Raw genomic sequence first — 23,492 nt, 5'->3', positions numbered from 1 at the left:
TTTTTGAGTGTGTTTTTATCATGAGAAGCTAGACCCTAACACTGGGTCGACGGAGGAAGCCGGACTTCATACATGGGTGAATTTGATTTATTTTCTATTTGACTTTTGCACATAATTAAAATAGAATTATGATTTGAAAAATTAGTTATTATTTTATTAGATGGGTCATGCTTGCTTAGATGTTTGATGTCCCATGCTTACGATTTATAACTAATGTTTGGAGAATCTACCTTGGCAAGAATAAGAGTCGATGTTGTTTTACTTGTCGAGCGATAATTGTTTGAGAATGAATAATTGAACCTATTGATATGAGTTTGGCCGAATCCTAGACCCAGTAACTCTCTATTTTATTCCTTTAAAATTAATCTTAACAAGTCTTAGAGTTCGAATCCTATTTACTAAAAAAACAACGATAATTAAAAATTTCATCAATTTTTGGCGCCGCCGACACGGATTTGTTTTTAGATTAATTTTTAGGTTTTTTTTTTTTTAATTTTCTACAGTATTTTCATTTTTTTTTAGATTTTATTTTTTCCTTTTTATGCGTTTCTTTTTGCATTTCTTTTTAGGGACATTTTGAGGATGATGACTTCTTATGAGGAGACGTCACCTACGATGACGCTAGCAGAATATAAGCGTAGAAATTCAAATTATCAGGAAACCTCATCTATGATGACGCTTGCTGAATATAAGTGTAGGCAATGGTATGGAGTTTCTGCTCCACATGAGGTAAGTGAAGAATCTCCTCTAGAGATATATGAGAAGTATTACAAACACAAACCACCTAGTTTGGCACAAAGACTGAGATTATTGGAATGCCAAAAATTATTTAATGATAATGATGATCAGTCTTGTAGTGACTCTCTGTTCCAGACAGAATTTGAAGATGACCCTATGGATGATTGTGTTGATGATTTGCCTAATTCCGTAGATGAATCCATCCCACAAGATAATTCACCCAACTTAGAGGATGTTTCTAGACCCCTAGACTTCCAAAAGTTGCATAATTTAGGGTTAGAATTGCTTGCTTCTAGAGTGTTGTTGGATTATTTTGCATCTAAGTACCCAGAGGACTTGCCTATTCCTGATACAGTGCATGAGTCGATTGATAATTCCCCAGTATGAATAGAATCCCCATAATTTGTTATTTATGCACTTCCTTGTGCAGTAAAAACATGATTTAGGGGTAAATCTTTATTTTTGATAGTTTCAGTGTCTCCGGATCGTTATAACATAAGTGTGAAGCTGTCATTTACAAATGTTGTATTTTGGTTCGATCCCCAAATTTTCGGGTTGTTAATTTTTGGGGATCCTTTTTTGTACATTCTAGTAGGTGTATTTTATTTTCTTTTTATTTTTATATTTTCGTTTATTTTTTTTCATCTTATGGATTTCCCATCTTAAATTTTGCATTGGATGACTCAATTACATTGAGGACAATGTAATGTTTAAGTGTGGGGGAGTGGTTAACGTTTTACTTTTCTTTTTCAGGAATTTCCTTGCATTTTATGACCAGCTGTGTAGCGGGTCTCAAAAAAAAAATGATTGTTAGGGTTATGACTAGTTGTGTAGCGGGTGTTTTCTTTGTTGTTGCATTATATGACCAGCTGTGTAGCGGGTCTCAAAAAAAAAAATTATGACCAGCTGTGTAGAAGGTCTCTCTATGTCTCTTATTATATGACTAGCTGTGTAGCGGGTCAGTTTTCTATTTTGCTCGAGGACTAGCAAAATGTAATTGTGAGGGAATTTGATAAGCACGAAAGTGCGACGTATTTTCACCCATAAATACATTAGCTGGGATTCTTTTTATCACTAATAAACTTGTTTTAGTTGTTTTTGGAAGAATAAGCTCTTGTGGAGAATTGGCTCGAAAAACTGTTATTTGCACCCGGAGGACACATGTTATTCGGACTCTCGATGTAGGTTAAGGGGCACCTCAATTACTAAGGGGCGTCCAGTCGCTAAGGGCCACCTTCTTTACTATTTACACCCCATAAGACAAGTGCTAAAGGTGCACCCATACAGGATTAAGGGGGAGTTCATCTTCAACAATTCAAATTTCAGTTTTGGCGGGAATTTTTTGGCAGCAGCGAACCAGATTAGGGTTCGTGTTTTAGAGGAAATTTAATTAGATTCAATGGCTGAAACTTCATAGGATGACTGGATTAAACTCAACAGGGCTGGTAATGGTCTTCTTTTGGACCAGAATTGGCTATAATAGTGGATTTAATGATTCAACATATTCTCGGGTTTATCTTCCGGCGGAAACCCTGTTAACAATTTGGACAAGTTTGAGTAAGACTCGAGCGCTGGATTTGGTTGCTTTGGGCCTGTTTGGACAAAACATGGATGGTATATGTGATGGTTTCGATTCAGTTGGGATGGATACTCAAATTCGAACAAAACAGAGAGAGTTCAAACAAATTGGTTTCTGCGGTATAACCTGGATTTGGTTTGCATGAGTTCTACATGGATTCAATTACTGATTTGGTTTGCTATTATCCTGTTGCACTAAAACAGGACCGGTAAGTGACCTGGAATCGAAAAAAAGAAGAAGATATCGTGTCCACATGATACAACAGGGAAGGAAAGAATATCGATTATTATTGGATTTTATTTCATTACGGAAGGATTTCGATATATCTTAAACAAGAAAAGATATCTTGAGCCAACTCAGTCAACATCGCACGAAGAGTATTCCCATTCCAAACTCGATCCGACGGGGTGTGAGATATTCCCATGTTTACTGTGTAAATGGCCTGTGACTGCTCGTGTTTGTCTCACTCTGTGACTTATTGGAGTTTTTTTCTGCGAGAATAATTTGTGTAGAAGATATTTGACAGCAGCAGAAGCTGTGCAGAAGTAAAGAAGGAAATAAAATCTCAAGTTTTTCCAAGAGAAATAATGAGAAGATATTTGCATTTAATCGGAGTATTTGAAGGTGTTATGAGTATAAATAGGCTTCACAGGATTCGTAGAAGTGACATCGAGAGTTTGGGGCAGAGACTGAGTGTAAAATAGGAGGTTGCAGAGTGAATCATCACCTGCCGGAAGAATAAGCCACGAAGAAAATAAGACTGCAAACTGCAGTCGTTATTTCTAGTGTCTTATTTTTCCAACATCCTAGTGTCTTAAATTTTGTAACAGTCCATTGTAACAAGTAGCTTTAGTTTGCAACAAATATTGTAACAGTGTTACGAATTCATTGTTTTATTAATAAAAACACCATTTGAGCTACAAATCATATTTTTTGAGTGTGTTTTTATCATGAGAAGCTAGACCCCAACACTGGGTCGACGGAGGAAGCCGGACTTCATACATGGGTGAATTTGTTTTATTTCTATTTGACTTTTTCACTTAATTAAAATAGAATTATGATTTGAAAAAAATAGTTATTATTTTATTAGATGGGTCATGCTTTCTTAGATGTTTGATGTCCCATGTTTACGATTTATAACTAATGTTTGGAGAATCTACCTTGGCAAGAATAAGAGTCGATGTTGTTTTACTTGTCGAGCTATAATTGTTTGAGAATGAATAATTGAACCTATTGATATGTGTTTGGCCGAATCCTAGACCCAGTAACTCTCTATTTTATTCCTTTAAAATTAATCTTAATAAGTCTTAGAGTTTGAATCCTATTTACTAAAAAAACAACGACAATTAAAAAGTTCATCACAGGGATACTGACGATACTGACGACGAGGATATTCCACGGTGCTTCTAGTGTAAAGGTTTTTGTCATTTTGCAAATGAGTGTCTGAATCGTATAAAATAAACTGGAAACAAAGGTTTTGCTGCAACTCTTGATGAAATATCTGATCACTATGATTCTAATGAAGAAAAAAAATCAAGTGTTTCACTCCTCTGTGAAAATATTGATTTTGATAGAAATACGTACATCAACCTCGATATTCTTCCGGGAGAAACTTCAACCACTTTGGAGGATAAAATGAATTTCTCTGTCTACTAGAAATTATATTTCTAATTTTTCAGGTTCTACCGTTTTTCTAGCAGCTTGCGTAGCTATGGCGTCTGAACCATCCTCTATATGTTCTTATTGTACTCTCAAGGGTCATGGACTCTCTAGTTGTTTCAAGTACAAGCATAAAGTAAGATATGTCAACAAACTTCAAGGAAGAGCAAATCGATTAGCAAACAAGCCCAAACTTGTTCAGAAGTCATCTGAGGTATGTGAAAATGCGGGGGTCTGACAACCACACCCAATAATTCGTTTGGAAATCTGAGAGGACTTACTCCAATATACTTTCCAGAGAATCAACTAGACAATCAGACTCAATCTAGAGAAAAGTATATCAAATAGTTTAAATATCTCCAACTCTTAATTCAATCTGCAATCAACAAATAGAAACTTGCGAGCCTTATTGAATATAAGAGGAGTAACTTAAACGGTACCAAAGACCAATGTTCAAGTGTCAATCAATTTAAATAAACAACCAAAGGTTGGATATTCTAATTGATTGATCTTAACGCATAACTTGTGATATTTCAATTATATAACAAAATATAATGCGGAAAAGAAATAACACAGATACTAGAAGTTTTGTTAACGAGAAAACCGCAAATGCAGAAAAACCCCGGGACCTAGTCCAGTTTGAACACCACACTATATTAAGCCGCTACAGACACTAGCTTACTACTAATGATCTTCCGAATGGAGTGTAGTTACACCCTAATTAATCTCATACTGATTCAAAGTACATTTCCGCTCCTTACGTTTCTGATCCCAGCAGGATACTACGCACTTGATTCCCTTAGTTGATCTCATTCACAACCAAGAGTTGCTACGACCCAAAGTAAAAGAATTGATAAAAAAATCTGTCTCATACAAAAAAGTCCATAGATTGAATAAATATGTCTCCCACTGAAATACCCAAGAGTTTTTGTTCCGTCTTTTGATAAATCAAGGTAAACATGAACCAATTGATAAACAAGATTTATATTCCCAAAGAACATCCTAGTATTATCAATCACTTCACAATAATGTAAATCGTATGATGGCGAAACTAGATATTGTGGAATCACAAACGATAAGACGAAGGTGTTAGTGATTACTGTTTGTCTTGCCTATGGGAGATTAAATCTCGGTCAAATCTTAGAGAAGATAGTACTCAAACGATAGAATAGGGAAAGATCAGAACACGTAACTATAAAGAAAATAGTTGGGTCTGGCTTCACAATCCCAATGAAGTCTTTGAATTCGTTAACCTACAGGGTATCGAAGAAACCTAAGGTTAAAGGAGAATCAACTCTAGTTGATGCAACTAGTAACACACAGGAGGTATGGGGATTAGGTTTCCCAGTTGCTAGAATTATCCTTTATATAGTTTTCAAATTAGGGTGTCCAACTTACCTTAGTAACAAAGCATTCAATAATCACCATTAGATGAAAAACCTGATTCAACCAAGCTAATATCTTTCAACTGTTAGATAGAACTTAGCTTGTTACACACAAATGAAATGTACCCTCATTTAAGTTTATGTAACCGTACCCAAACGTGTACACCATGTTGGCTCAACAATAGTTAACCGAAGTTAACCATATGATTACTCATATCAACCTTATTCATCTTAACCATAACTAGTTCAAATGACTCAGACGAAACTAGTTAAAGAGTCGTTCAATTTCTATATTCTCATAGAAGTATACAAGAACACAATTGAAGAAAATCGGTTTGATTCACTCGAATCAATACATGAACACTATAGCCATGGTTTGCAAAGACTGCTTTCCTTATTGTATAAACATTTAAGTTCATATACAACCGATTTTAAAAAGTAACCAACTCAAGTATGCAAACGGGTACACATACTTAAGTAGCCGGACCGAGTTTGTTTACACCAGTACGCGTACGGGTGCGCATTCCAATTTACATTCCAAACTCCAGAAGAAATTCACAGACGTGAGACTTACACCAGTGTGCGTACGGGTACGCATACTTTCCCAGACATCCAACAACCGCCGGTATGCGTACGGGTACGCATACTTCAGGTTCCCGGTTTTTGACTTACACACAAATGTTACAACACAATATGTTTATATCTAAACATGGTTACATGATTCTTTATTTCTGTCATTGAAACTTTCTTAGAGGATGACAATAGCCGTTGTCACACACTATTAGCATCAAAGCAATTTTCAAGATATTGAAATAATCATAACGAAACATTCCAAGACTACACCAAATGATTGTGTCGCACAAACCATGTAAGATGTTACTCGTTAATTTTCTCATGATATAATATGAACTTGGTCGAAGAGAAAGCTTGCCAACACATATTTCAAGAAATATGTGAGCGAGATAAACTAAGCTCGAAATCTCAAATGTGTATACAGAAAACTATAACGTGATACGACTTATGTCTCAATATATGAGATAGAGTAGAAATAGACTTTCCAAGTGATAGATGAGCTTAAGTCTCCACATAATTTTTGTCAATAAAGTTCCAAAATCTCCCCTTAGTAGTTCTTCGTCTTCAAATGATGAACGCCGTGAAATCTAAGCTCAACTACACAATCCATGTCCTAGTTCGAGACATCTATAAATAGGATAAAAATCAAGACTTATAGATTTGATCACTAACATTGACAAACATGCTTGAGATACCAATGCATGAGATTTTGACCGAGCAGTGCTCTAACAGTATGTAAACTTATGTCTTCTCCAAAGAAGTTAATTTCCAAAGATAAGAGTAGACCTCTAGAGAAAAGAATATGGTCTAAACAGTCGGTTAAACAGGGTTTTAAGAATTCCGTTCTAGGAGGTTATGGTGGACAGATTATTGTTCACCCCAGCACAACTTAATTGTGTTGTTGGTGTACCTTGTCTCATGTGCCTAGTTCAAAAGAGACAAGAAACTGCACACTTCAGTCTTTAGGAAAAGAAAATTATTTTTCTTTTTTTTTTCTTTTAGGTTTCGTGTTTCGCCTGTTTGGATTTTTTCCATCTTTTCATATCTAATTGATATTGAAAAGAGTTTCCCTGTTTGATTATTAAAAATAGGTTAAAATCGACAATTCTACCTTCTTTAGGGTTGTGAGTTGTGCGTACGTGAATCCTCTTAGCTGTATAAAGGTTCTGTAACCCTACATTCATTTTTCCTCCTCTAAAAAATTCTTTTTTATCACAAGGGTGCTTGTTGAACTTGATTTGTGAATTTCTCTCACAATCTCATACTTGTATGGAGACACCAAACATCATATTTTCTAATGGAAAAGAGGTTAACATGATTGTTAAGTCATCAATCATGGAGGAAAAAGATATATCTCCGGTACTCTCTTCCTTGAAAAGAAAAAGGAGGAATGTGAGGAAACCAAGGGTTGTCCCTTCAAATCTTCAGAAGTTTTCTGGTGTTCTTGAAGAGTTGAAGGAAACAAGAAAGGAGATACTGCAAATAAAGGCTATTGTTTTTAGGACTCTTGAAATTCGTAAGGCTGTGGTTCGAGATCAGTCAAGAAAGTTTGTTGGAATTGACTCATATCTTCATGAACCTTATGTTCCAATGGCTATTGACAACAAGGAGTTCGGGGACGATAAAGAATTTTTCAAAGGTCATAATGTCTAGGAAACTTCTTATGAGAATTTATTCTTGTGTTTTAAGAATTTTTCAAAGGTCTTAATGTCTATGAAACTTCAAAGGTCTTTGTGGGGAGTGCGGCTGTGGAATATTGTGGGAGTTTTCTTGTATCTTTATAAACTCCTTGATGAATGCATTTATTATCGACTATATGATTGCATCTAAAAAAAGTTGATATGCTCTCTTTTAGTCATGAAGTGTCTCTATGAGAATTTCATTATGATCCCACTAGTTTTCGTACCTTTGCCAATTTATATCGACACAAAGGGGGAGAATTAATGTGTATTTCACACTAAAAATACATATGGTTTACGGATCATTATGTAAGAGGGAGTGGTTTTCATATGAAATGAGAGTTTTGAACACTTAGCCATGGTTGGATATAACACAGTATGAGTGCTTGTATGACAACTGTTGCAAGTTATTCCAAGTCCAGGAACCATAGTATGCATACCCGTATGCGTACTGGTTGGTTAATGAAAGTCCGGGAACTTAGTATGCATTCCGGTATGCGTACTGGCGTGAGTTTCAAGTTCCGGAAATTCAACTGAATTTGGAAAGTATGCGTACCGGTTCGCATACTGGTGAACCCAAACTTAGTCCGGGAACTTAGGTATGCACACCCGTTTGCATACTTGAGTAGGTTATGTTCTAAAATCGGTTTGTTCAAGAACTAATACATTTATATATTAAGTAATACCATCTTTTGCAAATCGTGCTATAATGTTAATGAATTGATTCAAGTGAATAAAAATTGATTTTGGTTAGGGTTCAACTACATTCCAGTATGAAGTTAACTTAGAGTAGGCTAGTGTATGTAGCGGCTTAATATATACAGTGTGGTGTTCAAATCTGTGCTAGGTCCCGGGGTTTTTCTGCATTTGCGGTTTCCTCTTTAAGTTCAATCAATTGAAATATCATAGGTTGTGGGTAAGTTCAATCAATTGTGTATCCAACCTTTGGTTGTTGATTAAATTGATTAACACTTGGATATTGGTTTTTGATACTGTCCAAGTTATTTCTTATATTTAATCGGGCTCACAAGTTTTTATTTGGTTGATTACAGATTGAATTAAGAAATAGAGAAATAACTCTTGGATGTACTTTTCTTAGGATTGAGTCTGATTGTCTAGTTGATTCTCTTGAAAGTATATTAGAGTTTGTCCATACAGATTGCTAAGTGAAATATTGGGTATTGTTGTTAGACCCCTGCTTTTTCAAGTTCCATGCGAGAGTGCGTACAGAGATTACATACAATACAGTTCATTTCATCACTTAACATATAGTACCGATATACAAGAACCGAAAACAAGGGACGAAGCCAAAATTCTTAGGTTGGGGTGTAAAAATTAGTTTTGGGTACAAAAAATATTTTTGGGGGTGAAAGAGTATTTTGGTCTTAAATTTGGATTTTGGACTAAGTTAGATAACAGAGCTAGCTGAAATGAAGTTCAAGTGCACACGCCTACACCAGGCTGGCTCCGCCCCTTCCAACAACCAACATAATTCAGTGGTGGACATATTTTGGGAAGTTTCAAGGCCGTATTATAGTATAGTCTATATGCCACTACCTAAAACCCCATTTTTTTGGGCACACATTATTATTCTTTTGGTTCATATAGTATACTCCTTCTTTCGGTCTTGTTTGAACTGGAACGAAATGGATTAAAAAGTACAGAGTTCTAATTGTTATAATTATAAAAGATAACTTTTATTAAATCATTCTGTCACAGTTATTCATGCTACGAGTAATTATTACTGATTTATTTATAACAGTAGGTAGAGGTGTAAAATGTGTCGGTCCAGCATATCCTAGCCCACGAAATCACGTGCTTAGTGTGCTTTATGCCGGATATGAATGTACACCGTGATGTGCCGTGCGCGATGTGCTAGTTGTGCCAGAAAAATAAATGTGTTGTGCCATGCTGTGCTGTGCTGGATACATTTATTTTATGTTTTTCAATATAAATATTTTCCAAACATTTATGTATTATATGCGTTGTTATGAAAATAAGTCAACATAATGATAATAAAATGTCGATAATTGGCTAGAATGAAGGTTCTTTTGTGAAATGTACACAAAATGAGATGTATTGTGCCAAGTTGTGTAGTATTTTATACATATTATGACGTGCTTTTTTAATGTAATGTGATGTGTCGTGCCACGTGTTTATCCATGCCGCATGCTGTGCTAGACTACTGTGCCGATTAGTCTAACCCAGACCGTCCCATGAAACTAACTTGTCGTGTCGTGCTTGGTTAAGTCACATGCTGGCTGGCTGTGCTCAAATTTTAGCGTGTTGTGCTCGTACTAGCACAATCCAATTTACACCTCTAACAGTAGGTGCTACCAATATTTTGATTTGAAATTTTGACAACCAATTTTGGGAAGTTTTATGTCAAATGACAAGTTTAGAACCCACAATATAATCAAAAAACTCAAAAACAAAATAAAATGGGCGGCCAAATGCAAGTCATTGCTTTCAGTAGAACCGTTTTTTGGGCACTACTCCATTTTGGAGGGGGATTACTATTTGATAAGAATATGACCCTATAGTTTTACGGAGTATCCTAAAATCTGGAAATGACTAACCTACCCTTAACCTAATTTAATTTAAAACCAACCTAATAACCACCTACATATATATAACCACCACCTCCTCCCACCACCGCCGCCCATCACCACCACCACCGACCATCACCTACCACCTCTGACTACCACCACCAGCAACCACCACCACCTCTATATATATAGCTTAATTTGAATCATTAACAAAGATATTCTCACAAACCCATTACTCGTCGTTCGTTTTTGGATGAAAAAATGAGAAGTAATCATCAAAATGAGTTGAAAATAGAAGTTCGGCTAGGAGTTATGTGAAAAACTTTGTCGAACGAGCCAACTTAATGGAGGTTTTTTTTTCTAGAGAAAAGTTCGGCTATGTCGCAAAAAAAAAAGTCCCAACCGAACTTTTTGTTCGGTTACGTGGCAAAAAGTTCGGTTATGCCGCAATTTTTTTCTCCTAACCGAACTTTTCTCTGAAAAACCTATATATTGAGTTCGGTTACGCCGCAATTTTTTTCCTAGACGAACTGCTAGTTCGGTTACGTCGCAATTTTCTTCTCCTAACCGAACTTTTCTCTGGAAAAAACTCCATTAAAGCTGAGTTCGGCTACCTGTGTTTCAGAAACATTAGCCGAACTACACTTGCAGTTGAGTTCGGCTACCAGTTCTTCAGATGTCGTAGCCGAACTTTTTTAGCCAAACCGAAATCAATTTGTAGTTTTTTCATTTTTAGGAATGTTTTGGCCAATTCAAGCACCATTAACGAAATTTGAAGTATCCATGAGTACCCAAAACATCATACTCTGATTGTGGCTCTTAAAGAAAACGATCTAACGTTTTTCTTCCAAAACCCTCATCTTCATTATCATCTTCATATTCATATTCTTCTTCTCCCTCTCAATAATTCTTTTTTTGAAAAAAATAACAATTTATTAATTTAATTTCACTAATTATTAATTAATTCACTAATCATTACACTAACTTAATTAGAAAGAGTACTTTTGGTACTAAAATAAATATATGGATAAGGGGTGATTAAAATTTACTTCAAATATCCACCCAAAAAAGAAATAGTAGTCCCCCTCCAAAATGCAGTAGTGCCAAAAAAACCGCTCTTTCAGTATTTAAATCTCTCCCCATAACCTAAAAAGTGTAACTTAGGTTTTGACACAATAACATATAGAAAAAGCCCATACTTTAAGCCCACCCGAAGCAGCCAAAAACGTTAAGATGGTGATGGATATTTCTGTATCGTTGAATGTTTATAGTTTATTATCCCCCCATCTTTAAAAGTGAAATCTACAGTCACATCCATTTTTTAGATTTCCTCCACTGTGAAACCCACCGTCCCAAAAGTTCAGGAGCGCACCCATATTTTCGTGAAAAATTATTAGCAAATCCATTATTAAAAAAAATTGAAATGAATGAATATACTTTTGGAAATCATCAAAAATGACAGTATCGGGAGCGATCTCACTGAAGCCCGATACCGCATCTAGTTCAGTACTGTTTGAAACTGCAATTATTCATATCATCCAAAATTTGACGATTAGATAGATCATCGATCTCTATCAGTAAAGACAGAAAGAACAAAAATTGAGAGATGAAGATAAACCTGTTTGAATAGAGGATGAAGAACTCCCGATGGAAGCAGCAACACAGATTTGAGGGAATGATCTTCTAATCTTTTGAAATTTGAGGTGATTTGGTTGGAATTTGATGAGTCTTCTACATTTTCTTGATTTGAGAAAAGATAGTGATGGGGAAGATGCGTAGATTTATAGACATTTTTTATTCAGAGAAAATGTGGAAATGGATGAAGAAGAAGAAGACTGAGCGAGTAGTTATTTATAGTGGTATCGTTAGTATCGAATTAGATTCCATGTGAAGACTGAGAGAGGATAATATTTGTTTAATTTACCGACTGACACTATTAGGTTTCATTTTAAGATGTTGATTTTTGAGATTCCCTTTGTAGATGAACTTGATGATAAACTTTACAAGAGCAGAAGTGAAATCATGACGAGCTCAGTTTTATAAGCCTTTGGCTAATGAAATCAGATAATACAACTGAGAACGTAATAAGCTTTAAACTACGCGCCGCGTATGTAAATCAACTCAATGTTGATGCATAAGACCCTACTAAACTAAAGTACAAAATATAATAGATAAAATACTATATCCTATCAAGGTGACACCAATCATTTAGCGCATGAAAGAGTGTGTTGCTATGTGTCAAAACTAGTTGAAGAAATAAAATTTGGAAAATGAGATGGAAGTGTAGATGGGTTTTGTGTGTGTGTGACGTGCATTTTGAAGAAAATAGAGGTGTGAATAGGTGATGCATAACCAAAATTTGTTGCATAACTTGTTATGCATTCTCGAAATTGGTTGCATAACACGTTCTGCAACTTTTTTTTGCTTGCATAACTTGTTATGCAGTCTAGAAAATGGTTGCATAAGACGTTATGCAGCTAGGTTTTTCTTAGTATTGAAACCAACAAAAAATAAGGTTGCATAACTTGTCATGCACCTACATTAATATCTAAATAACATGTTATGCAGTCGTGAAAATAGATGCATAACCCGTTATGTATCCGTAAATATGACTGCATAATGCATTATGCGTCGAGAAAATTGTTGCACAATCTTTTATGCATCGAGAAAATAGATGCATAACCTGATATGCATCCGTAAATATGGATGCATACTGCATTCTGCATCCATTTTTTATGTACGCACTAAAATTAACCAAAACAATGGTTACATAACTTGTTATAGATGCATAATTTGTTATGCAGTCGAGAAAATGGTTGCATAATTCGTTATGCGTCTGCAAAATGTGTTATGCATCTTTTTTGGTGGTTGCATAATGGTTATGTAGACAGTTTTCGAAAATTTTGCCTAAAATGATGATCACCTCCGACTTTTTCGTGAAAAACAAAAATTTGATATTGTTGTTTGTACTCGTTGCGTAGCTTTCTTAAAAAGATTTCCAACGATATAAAGTTTGTTAAATTTCAAGGCGCGGATTTTTAGATATGTTATATCCAAGTTTGCTTTACAATTATACCCTGAAAAAATAGTATGCATAACGAGTTATTCCTGAAAAAATAGTATGCATAACGAGTTATGTATTGATTCTTAATAATTTTGGATAATGTTGGGTGTCACAGTACCTAAAATTAATTGTGGGCCTGACAATGAGAATATTATTTCTTTTGGGTCTGCGCCTAATTTTCCCTTTTTAAAATAAGAGAGGAACACATTCAAGATCATCCTGTTGTTGGTCTTGGTTAACAATGAAAGATGGAGATGTCCACGATGGTGAAGATTGGTGACGAAGGTTGTTGTATAAGGAAAATATGAAAAGGTACATGATGATTCCTTTTTTTTTCTTTTTTTGTTATTTTTTTATTAAAAGAAGATTAGGTTACAACTTGACGTGGATTTGTAGTACCCACAGAGTCATCAAAGATAATTTGACTAATACAAACCGGGATTGCCTGGTCCCAGATGTTGGTTGAGAAATTTCCCATTTGAATCTCGTCCACCGCTTGGTTGGCCAAGCCATCCTCTGCTTGATTTACTTCTCTGTAATTGTGTTGGATAGCGGTCTGTGGAATCTGTCGTATTTTATACTTTATTTCTTCAAACATCCCTGAGATGTTGAGTCTGTCTTGAAGAGAACTTTTGGCCATTTACTTTTTGTTGTTGTTCTTGAGCCAATAGCAGGGACCAGGTTTCTGCAGTCAAGGTTGTTGTAATTTCTAGAGGTTGAGCTAAAGTCATAATTATTCGTGCTTCAGAATCCTTGCAAATGAAATCCGCACCTGCGAAGCCCGGATGCCCCCTTGCCTCCCCATCTGTGTTAATCTTAATCCAATTCAAGTTTGGTGTGGACCATCCTACCACAATTGTTGAGATCCTTTTTGCATTTCTTGAGTGGTTGATTACCGGTGAATCTCCTGGAAACACAGGAGGTAAGGATTATATTGCCACAGAATATTCTTGTTATTGTTTTTTCGCCCAAGCTAGGATGTCTTCTGATGTTGTTTGCTTTTGGCCGTAAATTAGTTCATTCTTGGCCGACCATAAGGTCTAAAATAGAAAGAAGACAAAAGAGATGACAGATATTGGTGCTGGTTGTTGTAAAATTTGGGAAATGGTTGTTTGAGGCGTTAAAAGATACGTGGGGTTATAGTTGGAGTTTGGTAAGGTTGTTATCTTAGTGTATAAGGTGTTCCAAGCCAAAGTCGTAGTTGGGAAGTGAATTAGCAGGTGAGTCGCTGATTCCTGATTAGTGTTGCATCTGGGGCAAATTTCGGAGTTGGTCAGTTGGATATGATGTAGGAGAGACAAGGTTGGTAGACCCTCATTGATTGCTTTCCACAAGAAAAGCTGAATTTTTGGTGGACACGGTAAAGTCCACGAGAATTTTGTAGGTGGGAGTGGGTTTTGAATAGGTTGACCTTGGGTTAGGCATTTTGTATCTCGATGAAGTAGTGTATCTCCCAGATTTTCAATGGGGCCAGATTATTTTGTCGTGGGCGCTATCTTGGGGTAGGTGGATGTTTATTATTTTTTGACCTGTAAGATTGGGTAAGGTGTTCAATTTTTCCTGGTTCCAGTTATGAGAGATCAGATCAATGATATCAGGTACTTTCCCGATAGGGTAACATTGAGCCAGGTCGAAGTTTGGAGAGTGTGAAATCCAATTGGCTTCTATTGGTGTTGATAACCCATTTCCAATACGATGAAAAATTGATTGTTTCATGATTGGGACGAGTGCTTCTAATTGTCTCCATTGGGCACTGGATGAAGACGGCATGGTATCAATGCCCTGTAAAATTGGTTGGTGGTTGAGATACTTTTCACTGCATAGACTTCCACAGATGGAGTCACGTTGTTCATGTAAATTCCAGATTCTTTTCATGAGAAGTGCCTTTTTATGATCAATGCTTTTTCTAATGCCTAACCATCCTTCAGATATTGGTTTTGTGACTTTATCCCAACCAATAGGATGAAGCTTTTTAACTGACGAATCATGTCCCCAGAAAAAATTCCTGGTGATACGATGTATTTGTTTGTGGACATTGATGGGTAGATTTTGTGTTTGCATTATGTGGTTTGGTGTGGGGGTTAGGGAGGTTTTAATGAGGAATAATCTTCCGACTGGAGTCAGACATTTTGTCATCCACCCTTTAACTTTGCGAGCTAGTCTACGAAGAAGTGGCGCAAAGGTGTGATTGGATGCTCTCCTTGTTTGAATGGACTCCAAGATAGATTGGAGGTTTTGATGTGAATGACATACCGAAAAATTGTTGCAAATTACTTATCTCAACAGGATCCAATCTCAGATGATGAATAATTACTGATTTGAAAGTATTAATTACCTGACCCGCCGAAGTGCCGTAAGAGTGAAGCATGTTCTTGAGATGGAGATTACTCTGAGAAGAGGCTTTATAAGTGATTAGCAGGTCATCAGTATACATTAAATGAATAATGGGTGGTGCTTTTCTTGAAATGTTATGTCCTCGAACCAACTTTTGATTTTGAAGGTTTCCCAAATTTGTAGACAGGATTTCCACACATATTATGAATATATATGATGATAGTGGGTCTCCTTATCTAATATCTCTAGTTGGGATGATATATCCACGAGGTGTACCATTTAAGTTGATCGAGTATGTAACTGTTGTGACGCATAACATAATGTAATCTACAAAGATTGTTGGAAATCCAAGTTTGGTGAAGGCAGTTTTGATGAATCTCCAGTGTAAGTAGTCGTAGGCTTTCTGGATATCCAATTTTAGAGCTATTTTTGGGTCTTTGGTGATGCTTGAAGTTTTTATATGGTGGAATAGCTCTCCAGCAATTGCTACGTTATCATGAATTGATCTTTGTGGTACGAAGGCACTTTGAAAAGGGCTTATTAGGAAAGGGACTAGGGGTCTAATTTGATTAACTAGGATTTTTGCATTGATTTTATATGTGACGTTACAGAGTCTTATGGGTATGAATTGAGAAGGCTTTGATGTGTGGTCCACTAGTGTTAGGTTTGTCTGATTCATGAGTAGGTGTATATTAAGAGCAGTGAAAAAACTGCGAACCGTAGCAATCAATTTAACGTGAGTTGTTTCCCAAAAAAAATTGAAAAACTTACTCGTATAACCATCTGGACCAGGAGAACTCTCGGAGTTTATGGATAATAAAGCTTGTTTGATTTCTTCTGTAGATACCTCTTTAGTAAGATGGTCAATTTGTCTGGGAGTTAGTCTGGGATTGATATCTGTGAATAGATCTTCATCTATGATTGTAGGTTGAGTCGTGTATTGTTGGGAGTAATAGTCAAGAATGAGTTGAACCACATCTTCCTTCTTGTTCACCCAATTGTTCTGTGGAATCTGAATTCTTTGTATATTGTTGCATGATCGATGGATGGTTGCTTTAGTGTGTAAGAAGGTTGTGTTGAGATCGCCTGATTATAGCCATTGAATTCTTGATCTTTGTCGCCAGTATGTTGCGTGACATTATAGCAGTTCTGTGTGATTTTTTCTTAGTTTTTTTTCCTGCCCGGCCAGAATTCTAGGTTGTTGCCCAATTGGGTAGCACACTGATGTTGAGCCTGTTTTATCTTTGCCGTCGATTTTTTGATCATAGTTGGAAGATAGCCAAAAGTTTCCTTGTTCCACTCTATGAGGGTTTGTACAGTTGTTATGAGTTTTAGTTGAAGGTCCAGGGTTGGTTCCAAATCTTGTTGTTGTAGCTAAGCCGAACCAACCACCTGTTTGAGTTGCGGGTGTGAGAGCCATAAGTGTTCAAATTTGTAATTTTTTGTTCCTTGCCAATCTATTGATTTTCTTTGTAGTAGGATTGGGGCATGGTCGGATGCTATTCTTGGAAGATGAGTAACTGCTGCATGTGGATTTGCAGTACGCCAATGATGTATTACCATTGCTCTATCTAATCTCTCTAGAATGTTGTCTTGTCCCATCTCGTTGTTTGTCCATGTGTACTGGTCTCCTCGGAGTCCTAAATCCATGAGTCCCATTTGATCCATCATTGTGAGAAGAGGTTGAGATTGAGCATACGTTACTTGCCTTCCTCCTTTTTTTTTCGATTGATCTAGAACTCCATTGAAATCTCTCCTAGCAGAAGCCATGGTAAAGCCGGATTGATGTTGTTGAAGGTTGACGGAAAGTTTTGCCAAAAGTTTCTCCTTATGTCCGGGTGTGGTGGACCATATATACATGTGCATATCCAGGGATGTTCAGGAGGAGGTGGCGTAACCAATGCATGAATGTAATTTTGTGAATGAAGTAATATTTGAATATTTAGGTTATCCTCCCACATTAGACAAAGTCCCCCTCATCTTCCAATTTTAGGGACAGAAAAGTGATTATGAAACTGTAGTGAATGTGCTAGGCTCTGCATATGATGATGATTTGCTAAGGTTTCATAAAGAAATACAATGCTTTGCTTATGAAGGGAAATTAGTCCACGTAAGTGTTGTACAGATATTGGGTGGTTTATTCCTTGACAATTCCAAGATAGAATATAGTCATTATCAATAAGAGAATGTATCTAAAATGGAAGAAGGGAGGGAATAATAGGATGGGGAAATTTATCAATGGTGATGATGGTAATACTTATTTGGGTTTTCTTGGCTAAGTAATGTGATTGTGGGCTCAAAAAGTTGAAGCCCGATTTTGATTATTTGAGTGAGAATCCAAAGTACGCCTGAACTAATGGAGATGTTTTTGGAGTTAATATTGGAGACTAGAATGAGATATCTATGTAGATAGCAGTTCTTGTATAAGATTATATTGACCATGTATGGGTGAGAATATTTTATCTAAACTTATCTGATATAAACTATAGTCTAGAAGGTGTGCTTTATAGAGCAACACTTACAAAATTACAATACAACTAAAACTGAACAGGTGTGTTGTATAATGAAGCACTTGCAAGGAAAATTACAAGACACAGTAGAAGGAGAAACAATACTTAAGTCTGAATATTACAAATTCGACCGACCTATTACACGATTGAAATTCTATTGTGCACGGAAATAAAACTACAACCGAAAATAGTAGGGGAGTTAGACGAGTAATAAAGAACAATACCAGCTTGGAAAAGATGATAAAATACAGTAGTTTAAGTGGACTTACTTGGGGGATTAGATTCATCAGAGGAGCTTAGGGTTGGAACTGAGGATGAACTCTTCATTTGGACACATACATTCGGTAGGTAAAAAACCACTCAAAAAGCATACCAAATGTAAAAAAGAGGTTCTAACTATTAAGACGACTAAAACATGCACTAAAATATCACTAGACCTCACATCAGTTAAAACATAATTGAGCATAATTAGGATAACACAGTAGAAAAACAACCCAGATCAGAACAGGCAAAGAACACACCATTCCCACGAAGAAATTCAAAACTATCTTAATTAAAGAAACTTACATGGAGAAATACGAGGAAATAAGAGAGAAGCAAAGGTGAAGAATTCACAAAAATTAAACAGAAAACTACATGAAGGATCAAGTATCTAAAAGAACATAAAGCATGTAAGGATTATCCAAACAAGGCTACAATCTCATAAGAAAAAACTACCCAACAAGCATAATCCATTTTTAAACAGGGACACCAAGGATAATAAGATCTATTACAATAATCAAAACAGTAATATACTACATCAATCCCAATTGAAGCAACTACTACACACGCAAAAGAAACTCCATTATTTTCGAAAAGGGATACAAAGAAGCACAAGATCCATTATAAGAACTGAAAAAAGTAGTATACAACCTCATCCTTACTGAGGCAACTACTACATAAGAACTCCTATTAAGAACATAGACACAAAGAAGCATAAGATCTATTACAATAACTAAAACAGTAGCATACAACATCCACACAGCTGAGGCTACTACAACACAAGCAAAAGAAACAAAAGGAACTGGATAAGCGACAACCAGAAACATCAGATAATAAGAGGAACACAGAGTCACATAATAATAAGAAGGATTTCATTATCCTTGCAAGGGCTCTCAAGCACGTCAACGCTATTAGACTAGTCAAGAGACGATTTGGCCGCTAATAATTTGATTAGTTTAACACAGACGTTAATTAATAATAATTAATCAAACAACTATTTAGTTACAATACTAGTGTCGTTGGATAGATCTCGAAAAGTTATGCGGAATGGACTACTCGAACGTGTCATTCGGATATCGGAGGAAGAAGATAACATCAGATTTGTTTGAAGGGAAAATTGGTGTTTTCGCAGTTAGCCAGTGGCTACCCTTATCCAGCTGAACGTGTCATTTGTTGGTCTTATCAAAATCAAGTCGAGAAGAATTCATTTCTCTATTTTCTTTCTCGTTTATTCCTCTTTCTTCTTCTACGCCATGTTCTTCGTCTCTCATTCTTCTGTGAGAAGATTTTAGTTTCGAGATCGGAAAAACTTAAGAAAAACATTAAGATTTGGTTGTTGGTGTTCATGTTGTTTTTGGTTTGGCAAGGAAAGCATAAGAAATCGTAGATGGGTTGGAATCTGGATGTAGGGTTCTGATATTTGGATTTCATTGATGTTTATGTAAAATTGAGGATGAAGACAAGTAATTCATGGATGGGTTGAATGAATTGAAGGTTCAGATCGATGTTATGAGATCGAACTGTTGAAGAGAAGTTTGGAATGAAATTAGGTTTTCTGGATGTTGTTCAGGAAGTCGAATTGGTCAATGATTGAGAAGATTTAGATAGAGTTGTAAGATGGGTTTGTTAATTGAAGCTTTAAAGTTGTTTTAGTAATGATCTGAGAACTAGGGTTTCATAAGAATAATTCACAGAAGTTGTTGAAGATGAATTGGATAATTAGGAAAGGGGATTCGATTTGTGTATTAATCAATTGGATGAACTAGGGTTAATTGGGTGTTTTGGGGTTGTGTTGGTGGTGAATCGAAGAATTAAGTCTTTGGTGGAATTGATTCAGCGTATTAGCAAAGTCAGAGGAAGCTAACAGTTTGGTAAGTCTCCGATCTGTCTTAATCATAGTAGTATGAGTTAAGTTGTTTTGATTTCATAGTCTGTACAATTATGAATTGAGGTTGATGTAGGTATGTATTTGGAAGTGAACTGATGTTGTCATAGGAAAGAACGATGATGATATTGGAGTTGTAGTTAGTGGAATTGGTATACACTGGGCTATTGTTACAGCTGAAGGCTGAGTTTGTTTGGAGGTTGTTGTGGTTGATTATTAGAGTTGATCTGAGTATGGTTGAACATCAATGAGGGGACTTGTTCATCTAATGGTAGTGTGTTTGTACTTTTATAAGCGTTACTAGTAATGATAGCTAGCTGTGTTGGCAGTGATGTCACAGTTATGGATGTATGTTGGTTTGATATAAGTGATATGTTGAGATACAATTGATGATGATAAAGTGTATGTTGATGTAAGTTAATGATATTCCAGTGGTGTTAATGATGTGTTGCTGATGGCTGAGTCATGGTGATGTTCCGTAAATGGTGGTATTGGTTTGAGATATGGGATGAGCTTGGTTGAGCTGTCTTAGGTGGTGCTGAAGAAAAATGGATTGAAGGCTGGGTTTGGTAATGAATGTATATGAGTATTATACAACTGGTGTTGAAAGTAGTGAACACAGTACATGAAGGAGATTTGGTTGCGGTGATATGAGCTAAGTAGAAGAGGTGGAGTTATTATGTTGCAAGTGCAAGTGAGTTGAAGGGAAAATGAAGTCTTAGTGTTATGATATAGCTGAGTTAGTACACTGTGGGGTGAGTGAAACTTGGATTGAGTCTGAAGAGCTGAGAGTGTAGGGATGTGAAGTCAGAGTTGTAAATAGTGATTGTTGTGAAAGCTTGGAACTGTAGAACTGCAGGTAGGCTTAATCTTTGATTGGAATTGGAATTCAGTGTTTGTTTAGTATAATTGTATTGAGTTTGTTAGTATAATTGTATTGTTGCATCACTCTAGTCTAATCAGGTTATGTGTTGCACTAGGATTATGCATTAGTGTCGATTGGCCTGAGCAATGGCTCTGGCATGTGCAAAGGAGTTAGCCTTAAGCTTCACTGTTCAGTCTGGTGTCTGACTGATTATGTGTGTCTGGCTTAGTAGATTTGACTGAGTTAACTCAGTGACCAGACTTGACTCAGTGTACCTTGACTGAGTTGGTTTCTTTGACCATTGACCCAGGACGTTGACCTCTGACTGACGTTGACTATTAGTTGACCCTTGACCGTCACTTTGACCGTTACTGACCATCACTTTTACCCTTGACCCTTGACCGTCACTTTGACCGTTGACTATTAGTTGACCCTTGACCGTCACTTTGACCGTTAGTTGACTCCGATGGACTAGACCTTAGTTAATGGGCTTGTTTAGTGGACTTGGGCTTAGGACTAGACTTCCTAGTTTGATGTTTGGACCCCTTGTGGTCCGAATTAGCCTTTACTTTCTTCTACAAAGTTGTAAATATTCATAAGACATATTTATTGGACTATAGAACCAACCCAATTGGATTTGTAAACCTTAGCCGTGTTAAAGATAGATTGTTAAAGGGTGTAGAATCCTAAATGGGCTTAGAACCATTAGATAGAATTGTTTGATTCTTGTGTGAGTCATTTTGCCTAGAATCTTAGAGTTCTTGTGTGATTAACAGTTAGTCATATTAACAACAATCGATTCAAGGATGAACCAGTGGATCATGGATCTCGAGGTATGCGAGGCTTGTCATCAAAAGAGGTGGGAATCGATAACGAACTCTCTTGTATTCATTATTGTTTTACAAATCAATCTTGGTGTTGTGAAATTCATGCATATCTTTGTGTGTTGTGTGTGGTATGAGATGTGAGCCGAAACAATATCAGTATTCTATGGCTAGGGCGATACACCGCAATATTACACGGCTAGGGTGTAGGGCGATACACCGCAATATTATTCTTCCCTTATATATCAGTATTCTATGGCTAGAGCGATACACTGCAGTATTACTTATTTGGTGTGGAATTGGCATCAATATTACTCTTCCCTTATGTGCGGCAACATACATCTCATACATGGATGTTTACTGTTATTTATGAATGACTATGAAGAAGTTTCTACTTTATGTTTTAATGTCTTTCCTTGTATTACTGATTTTCGATAAAACCTGCATTGTCTTCGAATCATATTAATGTTTACTTGAAAGCTAGTTGTTATTCCTACGGGGCACCTCTTTTAGGGATGAAGTGCTCACCCATTCCCACTTTCAGTTTCAGAGACAGGTCAGGGTTGCGCAGTTGAAGCTTTGTGGCGTTGAGTCTTCTGCTATGTTTATTATGTTGTATATTCTATTTGCAAACCAAATGAATATTGTATAAGTATCATTTGAGAGGAGTTCTTGTACATATATATATATATATATATATATATATATGAGCGGGGCTAGTTTTTGGGTTAATCTTTGCAACATATTTCTTAATTGAATATTTAAGTGAATGATTTAGATTCTTAGTGCCTCTTTATTTAGTTAATCTCTTGGATTAGTCAGCTGCTAGCTTTGGGGGCGCTACAGTGTTGGTATCAGGGCTCACTATTAGATCTTATATGGGAAGATATAGAAATAGCCAGTGCCAGTTAGAGAACTAGATTAGTTTAGAACTGGGTTGGGTTGTAAGATAAATCTTAATCACTAAAAGCTATCAATAACTAAAAGATTTATTTGATTGATTGATTGATTTGTTTGTTTGGTTGTTTGTTTATGTAATGAAGTAAATATTGTAGGCTACACCCATGATTTTATCTAATAATTATTTGAGAATAATTAATCTAAAAAGTATGAACACGTAGACAATTTAAGACAAAAAAAGAATACGATTAGTGTTATTGTTAAATTTTGAAAGTCACATAAATTATTTGAGCATCTTGACTTATACGTAGGGTCGAAAATTTATAACACATAAATATTAACAATATTGTTGAGACTTAATAATATTTGTAAGAGTAGTTAAAATGATATTTCAACCATCACTGTTAATAATAAAGTATTATAATAGTAATTATATATGATAATCAAAGTAATAATAATTTTAATAAAGTAATGGTTAACATCTGTCGATTAGTATCATATTGAACTCAACTTAACTAAAAATTCAATTAGGATATTTGATGATAAAAATAATAATAATTATGATTAAATAGCTATGGAAAATTAGTAACGCTTAGCTACGGTTAAAATTTTGTAAATTAAAGATACATGTTTTGTGAATAAACTAGATAGTTAATATAATACTTACTAGGCGTTAGGCGTAAAAAG

This window comes from Papaver somniferum, unplaced genomic scaffold, assembly GCF_003573695.1.
Source record: "Papaver somniferum cultivar HN1 unplaced genomic scaffold, ASM357369v1 unplaced-scaffold_139, whole genome shotgun sequence".
Classification (NCBI taxonomy): Eukaryota; Viridiplantae; Streptophyta; class Magnoliopsida; order Ranunculales; family Papaveraceae; genus Papaver; species Papaver somniferum.
The sequence above is the reverse complement of the archived record's forward strand: the minus strand, read 5'-3'. Positions refer to the sequence as shown.